Raw genomic sequence first — 20,256 nt, 5'->3', positions numbered from 1 at the left:
ACAGTGGACCTATAGTAATAAGTATTTTGATAAAGGGGGTTACCTACTCAGTTGTACAACTGAATGCCTTCAATTGAAATGTGCCTTCTGCATTTAACTCAACCCCTCTGAATCAGAGAGGTGTGGGGGGCTGCCTTAATCAACATCCACGGTGCCCGGGGAACAGTGGGTTAACTGCCTACTCAGGTGCAGAACCACAGAGTTTTACCTTGTCAGCTCAGGGATTCGATCCAGCAACCTTTCGCTTACTTGCCCAATGCTCTAACCACTAGGCTACCTGCCGCCCAAAAGTCAATATTTGAGTGAAATGACTGAAACGCCAGTCTTTTTTTGTTCACATTTTGTGATAAACCAAATGTGGGAGACATGGAACTATCATAAAATAATTTATAACAGAAAACACTAGCCGGTGAACACCAAAAAACACATTCTCGAGCCCTGTACGGTTTTGACAAAATGTACATCCTTATCAAACCAGCTCTTCACTGCACCATCATCCTAACCAAATTTCAGTGTTATAATATGTGTGGTAGCCCAGCTCAGATGTAAACTATGTGTAAATACATTCCAGCCTAGCTCCAAGCTTATATTACCCATCCCACAGGTCTATCAGGAACCTTCACCAAGGGTTAGAGTATGTGCTTGGGGTTCTAAGGCTGTGTTTACACAGGCAGCCCAATTGACAACCAGAGACATTCTTCAATGGACTCGGTTGGGCAACAAGGCCTTCCATCTACCACCAACCTACCGAAGCGCAGCTCAGAGTAAATATTTATTGCATTTTCCTTTTCCAAATGGGCGGTAATTTAGAATGCATAAGATACTGTATTTACGATAGCACAGCTTCGCACTTTGTTCCTCAGTCTTCCTGCTCCTTCACTCAAACCCAGACGCTTTTCTTTTGTGTAACAAGCTGTCATATCTGTTCCGCCCACTAGGGACGATTTCCTTTATGACGTAATTTGTAATCAAGTTATGATTTAATTATGTGTATGTGTAATTCTATGTGATTAGTTAGATATTTAGTAAATAAATTATTAAACCCAATTTTGTATTGCTGATTCAAATTGTTAGCCAGGGTTTGTGCAGATAACCAAGAGTTGAAAACTTTCAGATGAGACTGAATTAAGATGACGATTTATATTGACTGCTATTGATGTAAAATATTACTAGGTCTTTAAGAGTTTATTCGGAAGATAACAGCTCTATAAATATTATTTCGTGGTGCCCGACTCTCTAGTTAATTACATTTACATGATTAGCTCAATCAAGTAATGTTAATTATGAAGATATTATTTTATAGAATAGCATGTCATATCACTTAATCCGGCATAGCCAAAGACACGACACTTGTTACTGTGGATACTATACTGTATCTCATGATTGTAGATACTATACTGTATCTTGATATTTTAGAGAAATGATATTCCTTTGGAATATTTTCTCCACTTCCTGAATGGGTGCAAAGTCGCTGTGTGTCTCCTTCCTGAACCCAAACAAGTAAGAGTTATTCCCATGAGGCACTGGTTTAATTATCACCAGGGCGACAGGATGACTTCATGGTATCATGGGATGCCACCCACCTTCTGATCTATTCCCTCACCATTCTTTGCACACTGACAGCTAAATAGTCTCTAATTTGACATCTGCGCCGTATGACACCCACTACCACTCGAACATCAACAATGAGCGTTGTCTAAGTGGCCACGTTGTTTTTGTTCATTATCCTCAAGACGCCCGTAGACGGTAAGAGCTGAAGAAGCGGCGAAGAATTGATTGGAGGCAGAATATTTGCACTTGATAAAATACCCTTTGCCAAGAAAGATGGCAGCATTGTCATCTGGAAAACCAAACTATAAAAGTACTCTGTCACTTATATATGAATAAACGCTCTACTTCGATTACAGTTTATTTCACTTTCGCAGTTTTCAGGCGTATTTGGCAGATGGTCCGACTTGGACATGAAATAGATACTGCTGGACGGCAAAGCCTGGCATAAACAAGGGCCATTTGTCTTGACTTCTTCAGGGCCTGTCTCTCCCTTTCACCTTGGGACCCCATCACAATGTATTACAGGTCTCTTAGGCTGCGTTTACACAGGCAGACCAATTCTGATCTTGCTTCCACTAATTGATATTTTGACTAATCAGATTTGTTCTAAAAAATATCTGATGTGAAAAGATCTGATGTGATCCAAATAAAAGTCCATTTAAATTACAGGTTGTAATGCAACAACATAGGGAAAACGTGAATACTTTTGCAAGGCACTGTAGGTCCTCATGAGCAAGTGAAAAACAGTAGGGTAAACCTTTTTATTGCAATCTGGGGAAAATACATTTCAATTTACAATAACTGTTGTTACAGCGTCTATAAGTGTAATTACAATGTGACTTCAATGCAATTACATATTTCACAGAATATATCAAAATGTCAGTTATTACAATGTTGGTAAAAAGAAAAGCTTAGTAACTACAATGTCTATACAGGAACAAGCACATTAATGTATAGTGAAACAAATTGTGAAGTCGCTATGTATTTACTATATGACAATGATGGCAGACACCCAGTATTGTACTTGTAGTTGTGATCAATGGGAATCCATCTCAAATCAAGGAAAAACGTTGTAAATTCACCTTAAAAGTGTAATTGCTATTTACTTTCAATATTGTTAAATATTTTGCAGGGTATATGAAAAGTTTAAATATTACAATGTTGTTATAAAGAGAATTGTTTTAGATACAATGTTTTTACACAGGAACAAGCAACTTAATGTCAATTCAGTGATTATCTTTCATTGAACGTGTACAGACTGCTCTCTCCACTGCTCATCTGGAGCAAGCGTCAACGACTCACAATACTGTTTTGTTGTTGTTGTTTATAATTTACAGCCAGAACAGTTCAACATACACTACCAGTCAAAAGTTTTAGAAAAACTTCCCATTCAAGGGTTTTTCTTTATTTTACTGTTTTCTACATTATAGAATAATAGTGAAGACATCAAAACTATGAAATTACACATATGGAATCATGTAGTAACCTAAAAAGTGTTAAACACATTTTATATTTGAGATTCTTCAAATAGCCACACTTTGCCTTGATAACAGCTTTTCACACTCTTGGCATTCTCTCAACCAGCTTCACAAGGGAGTCACTTGTAATGCACCTGTAATGCACCTGTAATGCACCTGTAATGTGTCTTCTTAAAAGTTCATTTGTGGAATTTCTTTCCTTCTTACTTTCTTTCCAACTGAGCCAATCAGTTGTGTTGTGACAAGGTTGGGGGGGGGGTAGAAGAATAAGACAGAAGATAGCCCTCTTTGGTAAAAGACCAAGTCCATATTATGGCAAGAACAGCTCAAATAAGCAAAGAGAAATTACAGTCCATCATTACTTTAAGACATGAAGGTCGGTGAATAAGGACATTTTCAAAAACTTTGAACGTTTTTTCAAGTGCAGTCACAAAAACATCAAGTGCTATGATGGAACTGGCTCTCATGAGGACCGCAACAGGAATGGAAGACCCAGAGTTTCCTCTGCTGCAGAGAATAAGTTCATGAGAGTTACCAGTCTCAGAAATTGCAGCCAAAATATATGCTTCACAGAGTTCAAGTAACAAACACATTTCAACACCACTGTTCAGAGGAGACTGTGTGAATCAGGCCTTCATGGTTGAATTGCTGCAAAGAATCCACTACTAAAGTACACCAATAATAAGAAGAGACTTACTTGGGCCAAAAGACAAGAGCAATGGACATAAGACCAGTGGAGATTTGTCTTTTGGTCTGGAGTCCAAATTGGAGATTTTTAGTTCCAACCGCCGTGTCTTTGTAAGACGTGGTGTGGGTGAACGGAGGAAGTCCGCATATGTATTTCCCACCGTAAATCATGGAGGAGGAGGTGTTATGGTGTGGGGGTGCTTTGCTGGTGACACTGTTTGTGATTTATTTAGAATTCAAGGCACATTTAACCAGCATGGCTACCACAGCATTCTGCAGTGATACGCCATCCCATCTGGTTTGGGCTATAATTTGTTTTTCAACAGGACAATGACCAAACACACCTCCAGGCTGTGTAAGGGTTATTTGACCAAGAAGGAGAGTTATGGAGTGCTGCATCAGATGACCTGGCCTCTACAATCCCCCAACCCCAACCAAATTGAGATGGTTTGGGATGAGTCGGACCGCAGAGGGAAGGAAAAGCAGCCAACAAGTGCTCAGCATATGTGGGAACTCCATCAAGACTGTTGGAAAAGCATTCCAGGTGAAGCTGGTTGAGAGAATGCAAATCTTTGTGGGCAAAGCTGCCAACAAGGCAAATGATGGCTATTTGAAGACTCTCAAGTATAAAATATATTTTGATTTGTTTAACACTTGGTTACTACAGTGAGGGAGCAAAGTATTTGATGGCTTACCTCCCACTGACAAAGAAATGATCCGTCTATAATTTTAATGGTAGGTTTATTTGAACAGCGACTGGTAGTTTATGTATATATATATATATTTCAATTTTGGGGAATCTCTTATAAAATGGGTTAAAGTTATGCATAGTAATTCTAGGTGTAAAATAGTAAATAATGGCTACATCTCAGAAAGTTTTAAACTCTCAAGAGGAGTAAAACAAGGTTGTCCACTATCGGAATATCTATTTATTATTGCCATCGAAATGTTAGCTGGTAAAATTAGATTAAAGAATAATAATAGGGGATGAAAAATCTGTGGCTTAAAAACTAAGGTGTCATTGTACGCTGATGATTCATGTTTTCTTTTAAAACCACAATTAGTCTCTCCACGGCCTCATAGAGGATCTAGATACTTTTGCTATTCTATCTGGATTAAAACCAAATTATAATAAGTAATATACGTAATATTACATATTGGATCACTAAAAAATGCAAATTTTACATTACCATGTAGTTTACCAATAAAATGGTCTGATGGAGATGTGGACATACTCGGTATACAAATCCCAAAAGAAAGAAATGATCTCACTCCAATAAATATTTATAGAAAGTTAGCAAAAATAGATAAGATCTTGCTACCATGGAAAGGAAAATATCTGTCTATTTGTGGAAAAATCGCCCTGATTAACTCTTTAGTCATATCACAGTTTACCTATTTGCTTATGGTTTTGCCTACACCTAGTGACCTGCTTTTTAAATTATATGAACATAAAATATTCAATTTTATTTGGAACGGCAAGCCAGATAAAATTAAAAGGGTCTATTTACATAACTAATATGAATTTGGAGGGCAGAAATGATTAAATATTAAATCATTATACCTCTCACTAAAGGCATCAGTCATATAAAAGTTATACTTCAATCCAAACGGGTTCTCTAGTAAATTGGTACGAATGTCTCATCCTATGTTCAAGAAGGGCCTTTTTCCCTTGATTCAGATTACACCGGCCCACTTTCGATTGTTTGAAAAGGAAATAATCTCCAACATATCTTTATTTTTAAACAAGCCTTAGAAAGTTGTTTGCAATTTCAGTTTAATCCACCTGAAAAGACAGAACAAATAATACAACAAATATTGTGGTTAAAAAATTTTTTTAAATAGAAGAAACGTCTGACCTCTGTGATTGCCATCAAGGGTTTTGCCACCAAGTACTAAGTCATGTTTTGCAGAGGGGTCAAATACATTTTTCCCTCATTAAGATACAAATCAATTTATAACATTTTTGACATGTATTTTTCTGGATTTTTGTTGTTGTTATTCTGTCTCTCGCTGTTCAAATAAACCTACCATTAAAATTATAGACTGATGATTTCTTTGTCAGTGGGCAAACGTACAAAATCAGCAGGGGATCAAATACTTTTTTCCCTCACTGTACATGATTCCATATATGTTATTTCATAATTGTGATGTCTTCACTATTATTCTACAACGTAGAAAATAGTAAAAATAAAGAGAACCCTTGAATGAGTAGGTGTTCTAAAACTTTTGACTGGTAGTGTACGTTTCTGCAAAATGATGGAGCAGTTCCATGTGCCTCATTTAAAAAAACAGACTAACACAGACTAATACACTGTATCTTACTCTTACGTTCTCTCACATTGTCTCGACCTAGAGAGTGTGTGTGTGTGTGTTTATATAATCAGTGTTTATTTGAACTTAAGTGATAGGGAGCAGTTGATTACGCCTCTTCTCTTTTACAGTTTCGATCACATTTGCTGTTGCGTTTTTGGTGATCCTTCTTGCATATTGGTTGAGCGTCTCTTTAGAGCTGTCAAGCGCTGGCTGTGAACGACCACTGGCATGAATCGCATCGTAGTGTAAAATACTGTGAGTTTACATGCCAAGCCTGATAATGATGAGGTTTATGGCCAGGGCTATTACAGTACAAGCTGGATTGTCTTAGCTCTTAGCTCAATTCCAAATTGACAGGCGTAATACAAGTGTGTGTGTGTGTGTGTGTTGTGTGTGGTGGGAAGGCTGTTGGGTGTGTGAGTGTCTGTCTGTGTGTGTGCTTATGTGAGTCCACGCATGTATTTGTGTCTGTACGTGTGCATGTGTGCTTGTGAGTCTATCCATTAGACCTGCATTTGTGTGTAAGAACTGCATTTAATCCTCTGTGTTGTTCCTGCGAAAGCTAAAATAGCTAAGGTTTGGTTTGGAATAGCTTTCTTTTTTTCTGCTGATGTAGAACAGGTCTTTGCTGGCTTACCTCCTACAACATTATTTAATAGTCTAGTCTATGATTGATGACCTCAGCTTTAGCTGCCTTGCTCGCATTCATCACCAGCAGTGTAGGATGGGACTCCAAATATTAAAATGTTCTTTCTTTTATATGCCACAGCTTTGTGAGTTAGTCACAAAAAAACGTGTTGATGCTCTTGTTGATTTGATTGAGTCGGGCTTGTTGGTAAACATACTGTTGTTGTCCTACATTGGCAATGTACAGTGGGGAGAACAAGTATTTGATATACTGCCGATTTGACAGGTTTTCCTACTTACAAAGCATGTAGAGGTCTGTACATTTTTATCATAGGTACACTTCAACTGTGAGAGACGGAATCTAAAACAAAATTCCAGAAAATCACATTGTATGATTTTTAAGTAATTCATTTGCATTTTATTGCATGACGTAAGTATTTGATACATCAGAAAAGCAGAACTTAATATTTGGTACAGAAACATTTGTTTGCAATTACAGAAATCATACATTTCCTGTAGTTCTTGACCAGGTTTGTACACACTGCAGCAGGGATTTTAGCCCACTCCTCCATACAGACCTCTAGATCCTTCAGGTTTCGGGGCTGTCACTGGGCAATACGGACTTTCAGCTCCCTCCAAAGATTTTCTATTGGGTTCAGGTCTGGAGACAGCTAGGCCAGTCCAGGACCTTGAGATGCTTCTTACGGAGCCACTACTTAGTTGCCCTGATACATGGCCCCATCCATCCTCCCCTCAATACGGTGCAGTCATCCTGTCCCCTTTGCAGAAAAGCATCCCCAAAATATGATGTTTCCACCTCCATGCTTCACAGTTGGGATGGTGTTCTTGGGGTTGTACTCATCCTTCTTCTTCCTCCAAACACAGCGAGTGGAGTTTAGACCAAAAAGCTCTATTTTTGTCTCATCAGACCACATGACCTTCTCCCATTCCTCCTCTGGATCATCCAGATGGTCATTGGCAAACTTCAGACAGGCCTGGACATGCGCTGGCTTGAGCAGGGGGACGTTGTGTGCGCTGCAGGATTTTAATCCATGACGGTGTAGTGTGTTACTAATGGTTTTCTTTGAGACTGTAGTCCCAGCTCTCTTCAGGTCATTGACCAGGTCCTGCCGTGTAGTTCTGGGCTGATCCCTCACCTTCCTCATGATCATTGATGCCCCACGAGGTGAGATCTTGCATGGAGCCCCAGACTGAGGGTTATTGACCGTCATCTTGAACTTCTTCCATTTTCTAATAATTGCGCCCACAGTTGTTGCCTTCTCACCAAGCTGCTTGCCTATTGTCCTGTAGCCCATCCCAGCCTTGTGCAGGTCTACAATTTTACCCCTGATGTCCTTACACAGCTCTCTGGTCTCGGCCATTGTGGAGAGGTTGGAGTCTGTTTGATTGAGTGTGTGGACAGGTGTCTTTTATACAGGTAACGAGTTCAAACAGGTGCAGTTAATACAAGTAATGAGTGGAGAACAGGGGGGATTCTTAAAGAAAAACTAACAGGTCTGTGAGAGCCGGAATTCTTACTGGTTGGTAGGTGATCAAATACTTATGTCATGCAATAAAATGCAAATTCAGTTTCAAATGCCATCTGCGACCAATCTCTGAGAATAGAATAACCATAGTGATGGATTCAGTTCAAAAAGACCCCCTACCAGCTCAGTGTCACTCACTCAAACTCTTGACTGATGCGCTGTCATTCACGTTTGGCATAAACTCCAGGGCTGTTCTTCTTTGCTCATCTCTTTTGTTTTCTATACTGACATTGATGCAAAGAGATGCAGCTAATTAAGCGTTTTGGGCCCTAGCTGCTCTAGTTCAATGACAACTAGTGTGATCTTTGTAGCAAAATGAATTAGGTCTTTTACAGAGTTTGGAAGACACTGATACTAATAATCTGTTAGTGTTATTGTTAGACAAAGGGCGATAATGCTTCTGTCTGATGCCTATGTAGACGTGGAGAAGGCTAGTGGTCAACACGGTAGCAACAGAGGAAACTGAAAAACACATACGGTTGAAGTCGGAAGTTTAATTACACCTTAGCCAAATACATTTAAACTCAGTTTTTCACAATTCCAGACATTTAATCCTAGTAAAAATTCCCTGTCTTAGGTCAGGTACGATCACCACTTTATTTTAAGAATGTGAAATGTCAGAATAATAGTAGAGAGAATGATTTATTCCAGCTTTTATTTCTTTGATCACATTCCCAGTGGGTCAGAAGTTGTCACGACCTGACCTTAGAGATCCTTATTTATTCTCTATGTTTGTTTAGGTCACGGTGTGACTCGGGTGGGAAAATCTACGTTTTCTATTTCTTTTTTTCGAGTTCGGTTCCTAATCAGAGGCAGCTGTCTATCGTCGTCTCTGATTGGGGATCATATATAAGTTGTAATTTTCCGTTTGGTTTTTGTGGGGTGTTATTTTCTGTTTAGTGTCTGTGCCTGACAGGAACTGTTCGCTTTCGAATTTGTTATTTTTTGTTTGAGTGTTTCTTGAAATAAAAAATCATGAACACTTTCCACACTGTGCTTTGGTTCACTCTTCATTCAATCAACGACGAGCGTTACAGAAGTTTACATACACTCAAATAGTATTTGGTAGCATTGCCTTTAAATTGTTTAACTTGGGTCAAATGTTTCAGGTAGCCTTCCACAAGCTTCCCACAATAAGTTGGTTTTGGCCCATTCCTCCTGACAGAGCTGTAGCAACTGAGTCAGGTTTGTAGGCCTCCTTGCTCACACACGCTTTTTCAGTTCTGCCGACACATTTTCTATATGATTGAGGTCAGGGCTTTGTGATGGCCACTTCAATACCTTGACATTGTTGCCCTTGGGCCATTTTGACACAACTTTGGAAGTATGCTTGGGGTCATTGTCCATTTGGAAGACCCATTTGAGACCAAGCTTTACCTTCCTGATTGATGTCTTGAGATGTTGCTTCAATATATCCACATAATTTTCCTCCCTCATGATACCATCTATTTTGCGAAGTGTACCAGTCCCTCCTGGAGCAATGCACCGCCACAACATGATGCTGCCACCCCCGTCCTTCACAGTTGGGATGGTGTTCTTCAGCTTGCAAGCCTCCCCCTTTTTCCTCCAAACATAACAATGATCATTATGGCCAAACAGTTATTTATTTGTTTCATCAGACCAGAGGACGATCTTTGTACGATCTTTGTCCCAATGTGCAGTTGAAAACCGTAGTCTGGCTTTTTTATGGTGGTTTTGGAGTAGTGTCTTCTTCCTTGCTGAGCGGTCGTTCAAGTTATGTTGATATAGGACACATTTTTTTCTGTGGATATAGATACTTTTTCACCTGTTTCCTCCAGCATCTTCACAAGGTCCTTTGCTGTTGTTCTGGGATTGATTTGCACTTTTCGCACCAAATTACATTAATCTCTAGCAGACAGAACGCATCTCCTTCCTGAGCGGTATGACGGCTGCATGGTCCCATGGTGTTTATGCTTGCGTACAATTGTTTGTACAGATGAACGTGGTACTTTCAGGCATTTGGAAATTGCTCCCAAGGATGAACCAGAGTTGTGGAGGTCTACAATTTGTTTTCTCTTGGCTGAGGTCTTGGCTGATTTATTTTGATTTTCCCATGATGTCAAGCAGAGGCACTGAGTTTGAAGGTAGGCCTTGAAATACATTCACAAATACACCTGCAATTGACTTAAATGATGTCAATTAGACTATCAGAAGCTTCTTAAGCCATGACATCATTTTCTGGAATTTTCCAAGCTGTTAACTGGAATTGTGATACAGTGAATTATAAGTGAAATAATCTATCTGTACACAATTGTTGGAATAATTGCTTGTGTCATCCACAAAGTAGATGTCCTAACCAACTTGCCAAAACTATAGTTTGTTAACAAGAAATGTGTGGAGTGGTTGTAAAACGAGTTTTAATGACTCCAACCTAAGCGTATGTAAACTTCCGACTTCAACTGTACAAAGCCTTTATCTAGCTCAGTCTCTGATGTATGTGATGGACCCTGTACCATCAACTTCCAATACCCTCAAAGACAGATGAGGGAAAAGGGAAGAATAATGATACATATCTAAAAATTGGTCACATTTGTAACACAATGTTGCCATTATAGTGCTCAGCATTTGACTCCCGGAGAGAGAGATAATTACTCTAGGCTACACGGTGCAAGGACATGTGCAAATAGCCTGTTAGTCGCATCTCCCGTGGCAGCGTTTCACCTCGCTTTTGTTCTCTGGCATCGTAGCCTCGCTAATGCAAATAAGCCAGGAAACGTTTGAAGTTATCACAGCTGCTCGGAGTTAGAGTGAATAGCTAATGTCCAATCTCAGAAGATACAGGAAGAATACCTATCGAAAGTATGAGAGAGAGGGGAAGAGACAGAAAGTGTGTGATGAATATAGAGGGTAAAGGAAGGGACGGGGAGTGAAGGGACAGAGAGAGAGAGGGGGGGGCAGAAAGAGATAGAGGGGGGCAGAAAGAGAGAGAGGGGGGGCAGAAAGAGAGAGAGAGGGGGGGCAGAAAGAGATAGAGGGGAGGCAGAAAGAGAGAGAGGGGGGGGCAGAAAGAGAGAGAGAGGGGGACAGACAGAAAGAGAGCAAGAGAGAGACAGAGTACACAGTGGTAGAATACCTGACCACTGGGACAAACCCAAAATTAAGGAAAGCTTTGACTATGTACAGACTCAGTGAGCATAGCCTTGATACTGAGAGAGGCTGCCTTAGGCAGACATGGCTCTCAAGGGAAGACAGGCTAGATGCACACTTGCTAACCTCCTTGTTAACCTCCTGCCAAATGTATGACCATATTAGAGGCACATATTTTCCTCAGATTACACAGACAAAGAATTCTAAAACAAATCCAATTTTGATAAACTCCCATATTGTTAGGCGGAGAGGAACAGGTGAACCCAAGGGCAGACTTGGACAAGGGGACGTGGATGAAGTAACCAAGGTATTTATTGGAACACGGGGAAGATGGAGTGCAGGCCAGGGGAAGCTCGGCGGGTTGCTGGAGACCAAGTCCGGAGGCTGGAGCAAGATGGGTTGAGATAGAGTAAGCAGATCTGGGGAGGAACCCAGGGGAGTAGTGGAGTGAGGAATCCAGGACAGAGTAGCAGGATGACGAGATGTGGGACAGGAATCAGGGACCAGAGTCAGAGCTGGTAGAACTATAGTGGAGACGAAAACAGCGTCTGGCAGGGAAACATGCTCAGCAGGGTAACAGGATCTGAGTAGTAGCAAATAGCTAGAACTATAGTTTGACTGTCAGCTTTAATTTGAGGGTATTTTCATACATAGTGGATGAACCGTTTATAAATTATAGAAGCTTTTATACATAGTCCCCTCCATTTTTGGGCATCAAAAAACATTGGACAGTTTAACATAATGTAGAATAAAGTAATCATTGTTAATATTTGGTCGCACATCCTTTGCATACAATGACTGCTTGAAGTCTGCGATGCATCGACATCACCAGATGCTGGGTGACTTCCCTGGTGATGCTCTGCCAGGCCTCTACTGCAGCCATCTTCAGTTCCTGCTTGTTTCAGGGACTTATTGCCTTCAGTCTCCTCTTCAGCATGTAAAATGCATGTTCAACTGGATTCAGATCCGGTGACTTTATTTATTTAACTTTTATTTAACCAGGAAGGCAAGTTGAAAGCAAGTTCTCATTTACAATTGCGACCTGGCCAAGATAAAGCAAAGCAGTTTGACACATACAACACAGAGTTACACATGGAGTAAAACAAACATACAGTCAATAATACAATAGAAAATATGTCTATATACACTGTGAGCAAATGAGGTGAGATAAGGGAGGTAAAGGCAAAAAAAGGCCATGGTGGCAGAGTAAAACACTGGAATGGTAGATTTGCAGTGGAAGAATGTGCAAAGTAGAAATAGAAATAATGGGGTGCAAAGGAGCAAAATAAATAAATAAATACAGTAGGCGGGCGGGCGGGCAGGCAGGTGCGGGCAGCGGCTAGGGATGCAGTCTGGGCCGGCAGCCTTGAATGTTTTACTCACGTTGGCTGCGGTGAAGGAGAGCTCGCAGGTTGTGGTAGCAGGCAGTGTCAGTGGCACTGTATTGTCCTCAAAGCGAGCAAAGAAGTTGTTTAGTTTGTCTGGGAGCAAGACATCGGTGTCTGTGACTGGGTTGGTTTTCTTTTTGTAGTCCGTGATTGACTGTAGACCCTGCCATATACATCTCGTGTCTGAGCCATTGAATTGCGACTCTACTTTGTCTCTATACTGACTCTTAGCTTGTTTGATTGCCTTGTGGAGGGAATAGCTACACTGTTTGTATTCGGTCATGTTTCCGGTCGCCTTGCCATGATTAAAAGCAGTGGTTCGTGCTTTCAGTTTTGCACGAATGCTGCCATCAATCCACGGTTTCTGATTGGGGAAGGATTTAATAGTGACCATGGGTACCACGTGGGCTTCACATCACCCAATAAACTCACTCACCGAATCAGCGTATGCATCAATGTTGTTGTCCAATGTTATCCGGAACAAATCCCAGACACGGGTATGGTAGGACGTGAGTACAGTGGAGGTAAATCTAGGCATTGAGTGACGATAAGAGATATTGTATCTCTGGAGGTACCAGTTATGCCAGGTGAGGTCTCCGCATGTGTGGGGGTGGGACAAAAGAGCTGTCTAAGGCATGTTGAGCGGGACTGGGGGCTCTACAGTGAAATAAAACACTAAGTACTAACCAAGACAGCAGTAGACAAGGCATATTGACATTAGAGGGAGGTGTAAAGCAATTACGGGTGTTGATCGGGAGAGCTAAGACAACAACGGGTAAATGGCAATGAATGGGCAGAGACGGTCATTTAGGTACGCACATGACCTGAGTTCGAGGCTGGGGCCAACAGAAAAAAAAGAGGTACCACATTAGTGAACAGTCCAGCAGGCATCAGCTGTGAAGCCGATTGATCATAGGGTCCAAAGAGCAGCAATAGGTGAGTCAAGGAGCTGTTCGGTAGTTGCTACTATGCTAGGTGAGCGGGAGACAACAGCGTTCAGAAAGCTAGCGGGCCGGGGCTAGCGGATGGGTCTTCAACGACATCACAATGGTACAGCCTGTTGAAACCACACTGGACGATTACGTCGGTAGACCAGTCGTGATTGATTGGCAGGGCTCCGTGTCGTCAATAAAGGGTCCAGGCCAATTGGCAAAAGAGGTATTGTAGCCCAAGAAGTTAGCTGGTATATGGGCCTAGCTCGAGGCTAGCTCAAGGCTAACTGGTGCTTGCTTCAGGACAGAGGTGTTTAGCTAACAGTAGCCACTTGATTGCAGCTAGCTAGCTGCGGTGAATCGGTGTAATGGTCCAGAGCCTGCGGCAGGAATCCGGTTATGTGGTAGAGAGAAGCAGTCTGATATGCTCTGGATTGATATCGCGCTGTGCAGACTGGCTGGTATTGTCCGAGCTACAGCTGGCTGGTGTCCGAGCTAAAGGTTAAGACCGCTAGCCGTGGCTAACAAATACTGATAGCTAGTAGCTAGTTAGCTGACTAGCTCCTGATGGAAGTTCCAGTTATAAGGAATAAAAACAGCAGATCCGTACCACATTGGGTGAAAAAAATGATTATTTACACGGGATAAGACATGGGATAAGACAAAGACACATCCGACTGCTACGCCATCTTGTGTACTCATGTGTGGGTGTACACATTAAAAATGCTATCTAATTAGGGGAAACCCCTAAATTGTAGCTATTGCTGAGTCAACATTTAGTTTTGTGTCTATGTGTAGAATGAATTTGATATGTTCTCTGAGCTTTTGATAAGTCTTAAGGACAAAATCAAGTCTGAAATTTCAAACCTCAAATACACTACAATTTTACATTTCCTGCATTATAGTTAAGTTATCCTGCAACAGGGTGATCAAATTAAGATCCTACATCTGTAGACAAATTGAATATTAAGAACTCAATGGGATTCTTTTTGGAGCTGCCAGCTAGTCTTAGGCTGTTGAATACATGCATAACCCAGATGGGGAATGGTGATACAGTATTGCGGATGAACACTCATTTTGAAAACATGAAATCAGGGGCAATATCACAAGATGTATTTACCGCGAGTCAGTTGCAGCTTTCAGTGGCATCCATTGAACCTGCACCACCTGTTTTCAAATCCTTTGAAATGTATCTTTTTTATATTCTGGAAGGGGTACAGAATGTCAAGAAGACCTGCATAGTTTCCAACAAACACACATGTTTATTTATGAGAGTTTTGTCTATCGCCAGTGGCCAAGGGGCTATAACAGCCATTCTTTCTCAAAAACACCCACTGTGCGACATTCAATCCAATTGCAGTGCCAATCGTAGAAATATATATACATTACTTTCACAGGAGGCTGCTGAGGGCAGGATGGCTCATAATAACGACCAGAACGGAGAATGTTTGATGTATTTGATACCATACCACTGATTCCGCTCCAGTCATTACCATGAGCCCGTCCTCCCCAATTAAGGTACCAACACTATAATATTTTATAAGTGAGAGTTGGCATTTTTGAGAATTCCAAGACATACATGTGGGCCAATAAGATGCCTTGGCTCATTCGAGACAAGACGGCACCACCAATTCTGCACCATAGAAATGCACGAGAAGAATATCTAAGCCCACAATGAGCCCCAATTCCTATTGGATGAACACCTACCGGTTGCATCCAATCGGACGATAGACAAAGCAGTCATAGTTAGTGCCAAACATTGACAGTGCACATCCAGCTAATCACTTTTAGCATACAAGTACTGCACCAACTGTTGACAGTCTGGCATGAGCTGATGTAGTATTTGGCTTCAAACAAAAAGAGGCAAAATACTCAGCACCTGAAGTGATGGAGAGGTCCCTATCTAATACACTGTGTGTCACTAAACATGGTATAAGCCAATTCTCTTTTGCTGACTCAAGTCTGCATTGTGTAAGAGTGTCGACTGGGCTACTTCGGTAAGATGGGGGTTTAGTTCAGTAATTATGAAATTATTATAACTGCAGCGGCCATAAAATGTTAAGTGGATAATAAAGTGATTTTACTGATGTGAATTGAGAATACAGACACACTGATAAGTCAATAATGGCTTTTCGTTCAACTTTGAAGATGGAGAAGTCATCCGACTATTCATTACACTTCTGCTCAAGACTGTGTGCACAGTGCCACCTAATGGGAGTCAAGTAAAATGCATAGATGGAATATATGGGAAATGTAACTACGTGTACTATAGGTGGGTATGAGAATATGCCAGTCTTGGTGGTGGGTATGATTGCTAATTCTTTTTTAAAAATTGTACATTTACCACATGTGGTAAAAACACCTCAAGTAGAGGTACTGTACAAATGTGTTCAGTATTTTGGAAATACTCTGAGGATGAAGGAAAGAACAGACATAAGGCTTAGCATATACGTTGGCTTCTCAGAGACTGCAGTGTTCAATGTCATTTCTTTCCCTGTTGAGGTATTATAACAACAATAGCAGTATAATTCAGTTCAAAGTTAAATCGGTGCTAAGATGGTCAATATTGAGAATTGGGAAATAAATGTATTACCTACAGAAAGCCGAGACCCTCCTCTTTCCAACTGTCACAACAGCGAAATGGGAGTAATGAGACAAAATGGTCATGGAATTGTAAGCTCAGTCTGGTCCTGCATGTCAAATTGTGCATGCTGTACATCCACGCTCAGAGAGGGAGTGTAATTTATACCTTTCTGGGGTTACTAATCTAACAGCTCACATTTGTTTTGGACCTAGTGCTTATTTGACTCAGGTGTCTGGCTTTATTTGACAACATTATTTGAACGAATTTAGGGTTAGTTTGATGGGAAAATCCCCTCAGAAACATATATTTTCATATTTACAGTGCCTTCAGAAAGTATTCACACCCTTGACTTCTTCCACATTTTGTTTTGTTACAGCTTGAATTTAAAATAGATTCAATTGAGATTTGGTGTCACTGGCCTACACAAACTACCCCATAATGTCAAAGTGGAATTATGTTTTCTAATTATTTTTAAAAAAATGATAAGCTGAAATGTCTTGTGTCAGTAAGTATTCCACCACTTTGTAATGGCAAGCCTAAATAGGTTCAGTCTCTGTCTCAGCCTCCAGTATTTATGCTGCAGTAGTTAATGTGTCGGGGGGCTAGGGTCAGTTTGTTATATCTGGAGTACCTCTCCTGTCCTATTCGGTGTCCTGTGTGAATCTAAGTGTGCGTTCTCTAATTCTCTCTTTCTCTCTCTCTCTCTCTCTCTCTCTCTCTCGGAGGACCTGAGCCCTAGGACCATGCCCCAGGACTACCTGACATGATGACTCCTTGCTGTCCCCAGTCCACCTGGCCGTGCTGCTGCTCCAGTTTCAACTGTTCTGCCTTATTATTATTCGACCATGCTGGTCATTTATGAACATTTGAACATCTTGGCCATGTTCTGTTATAATCTCCACCCGGCACAGCCAGAAGAGGACTGGCCACCCCACATATGCTCTCTCTAATTCTCTCTTTCTTTCTCTCTCTCGGAGGACCTGAGCCCTAGGACCATGCCCCAGGACTACCTGACATGATGACTCCTTGCTGTCCCCAGTCCACCTGACCGTGCTGCTGCTCCAGTTTCAACTGTTCTGCCTTATTATTATACGACCATGCTGGTCATTTATGAACATTTGAACATCTTGGCCATGTTCTGTTATAATCTCCACCCGGCACAGCCAGAAGAGGACTGGCCACCCCACCAGCCTGGTTCCTCTCTAGGTTTCTTCCTAGGTTTTGGCCTTTCTAGGGAGTTTTTCCTAGCCACCGTGCTTCTACACCTGCATTGCTTGCTGTTTGGGGTTTTAGGCTGGGTTTCTGTACAGCACTTTGAGATATCAGCTGATGTACGAAGGGCTATATAAATAAATTTGATTTGATTTGATTTGTTCAGGAGTGAAAATGACCTTAAGTCAAATAAGTTGCATGGCCTTAAAAGTTGCAATAAAAGTGTTTTAAGAAACATGATTTTTGAATGACTACCTCATCTCTGCACCCCTCAAATACAATTATCTGTAAGGTCCCCCAGTCAAGCAGTGAATTTCAAATACAGATTCAATCACAAAGACCAGGAAGGTTTTCAAATGCCTCGCAAAGAAGGGTACCTATTGGTAGTTGGATAAAAATAAATCAGACATTGAGCATCCCTTTGAGCATGGTGAAGTTATTAATTACACTTTGGTTGGTCTATCAATGTACCCAGACACTACAAAGATACAGGGGTCCTTCCTAACTCTGTTGCCAGAGAGAAAGGAAACCACTCAGGGATTTCACCATGAGGCCAATGGTGACTTTTAAACAGTTACAGGCTGTGATAGGGGAAACCAAGGATGAATCAACAACAGTGTAGTTCACAGAGTGAAAAAAAGGAAGTCTTTAAAGAATACAAATATTCCAAAATATTAATCTTGCTTGTAATAAGGCACAAAAATAATACTAAAATAATGCTGCAAAAAAAGTGGCAAAGCAATTCATTTTTTGTCCTGAATACAAAGTGTTATGGTTTTGGCAAATCCAATTCAACATATTACTTAGTACCACTCTCCATATTTTCAAGCATAGTGGTGGATGCATCATGTCATGGGTATGCTTGTAATCGTTAAGGACTGCAGAGTTTTTCAGGATAAAAAATCAATAGAATGGCACTAAGCATAGTCAAAATCCTACAGGAAAACCTGGTTCAGTCTGCTTTCCACCAGAAACTGGGAGATAAATGTACATTTCAGCATGACAATAACCTAAAACACAATGCCAAGTCTACATCTAAGTTGCTTACCAAGAAAACGGTAATGTTCCTGAGTGGCCAAGTTACAGTTTTGACTTAAATCTACTTGTAAAATATATGGCATGACCTGAAAATGGTTGTTTAGCAATGATCAACAACCACTTTGACAGAGCTTGAAGAATTTAAAAAAATTATAACGGGCAAATGTTGCACAATTCAGGTGTGGAAGGCGCTTAAAGACAGACCCAGAAAGATGCACAGCTGTAATTGCTGCCAAATGTGCTTCTACAAAGTATTGACTTAGGGGTGTGAACACTTACGTAAATGAGATATTTCTAAAAACATATTTTCACTTTGTCAATATGGGGTATTGTGTGTAGATGGGTGTCATTTAAAAAAATATTTAATACATTTTGAATTCAGGCTGTAACACAACATAATGTGGAATAAGTCAAGGGGTATTATCTACTTTCTGAAGTCACTGTACATTTTCAAGATATTGGAGTTTCAAGAAGCAAAGTGTCACCGGCCACATTGTCATAACGCAACAATCATGACGTGGCAGGTGATATTTTGCTTCTTGGAAGTCCAATATCTTGAAAACTTGACTGCTGACAAACAAAATATTTTGGGTCTGTATCAACAGTGGTCTTATGCAAAACAAATGGTGGATTTACCAATTTAAGACTTTGGGAAAAACAGGACAGAAAGGCATCACTCAATCTTCAAGTATGTAGGCCTAGTTGACCTAGGCCAAAGGTTATAAGTGCAGCAGTGCAGTTGATGGGATACCTTACTGACGGTGAGAAAAGTATTTAATTGTGTTTAATGTAGTTTGTCTTTGAGGACAATGAAGCACCAATTTTAAGTCTGAGCTGTGAACATAAAACAATGTTAGCCTGTTGACTTGTTAAGTCATTGAAATTCAAACATAGCAATGAGTGAGTGTGGAGTGGAGAGGATCCTGGAAGTTAGACTATTGAAATCTAAAATAATCCAGGCCTACATGTAGCTAACTGTATATCAAATCACAGCTTGTAGACTTGTTTACGTGCTGCTGTGCGGTTTGTTGCTAACCTTACTTTGCTAACTGCCAACTTTACATTTCATATTTAACTTTTTTCATTCAACTTTTTCACCCCGGATGCTTTATCTGGACATGGTTCGTCAGGACCTCCACCAGCAGAAGCTAAGTAGTAACATAAACATTATGCCTTCTAATTGCAGTCGCTGTACTCATAATATACAGGAGAACGATCTCCTTATGGCAAGGATAGCTGTGCTGCAAGCCCAGCTGTAGATGCACTCGTTAGGCAAGGGTAATTTAAGTGTAGGATAGGATGAAAGAGCGTCTGTACCACCAATAAGTACAGATAGTAGTATAAATCCCCTCGCACAGTCCCTGCAGCCTGATAATTTTCTCATGGCTTCTGGAAGGAAATGCTGTAGGAATGTTCAACCGGTGTTGCTCATTCAGCCAACAGAAACGTTCAACCGGTTCTCCCCATTAAGCAATGGGTCGGAGTCAGAGGCCGAGCCTTCTCTGGTCTCTCCCCCTCCCGTTACGGGGTCTGAGATGCCGAAGGCTCCCACCATTAGCTCTGACAAATTGAAAACCCTAGTCATTGGCGACTTCATTACCCGCAGTATTAGACTTAAAACAAATCATCCAGCGATCATACACTTTTTACCAGGGGGCAGGGCTACCGACGTTAAGGCTAATCTGAAGATGGTGCTGGCTAAGGCCAAAACTGGCGAGTGTAGAGAGTATAGGGATATTGTTATCCACATCGGCACCAACAATGTTAGGATGAAACAGTCAGAGGTCA

This window comes from Oncorhynchus tshawytscha, linkage group LG02 (assembly GCF_018296145.1).
Source record: "Oncorhynchus tshawytscha isolate Ot180627B linkage group LG02, Otsh_v2.0, whole genome shotgun sequence".
Lineage (NCBI taxonomy): Eukaryota > Metazoa > Chordata > Actinopteri > Salmoniformes > Salmonidae > Oncorhynchus > Oncorhynchus tshawytscha.
This window is presented reverse-complemented; position numbering follows the sequence as displayed.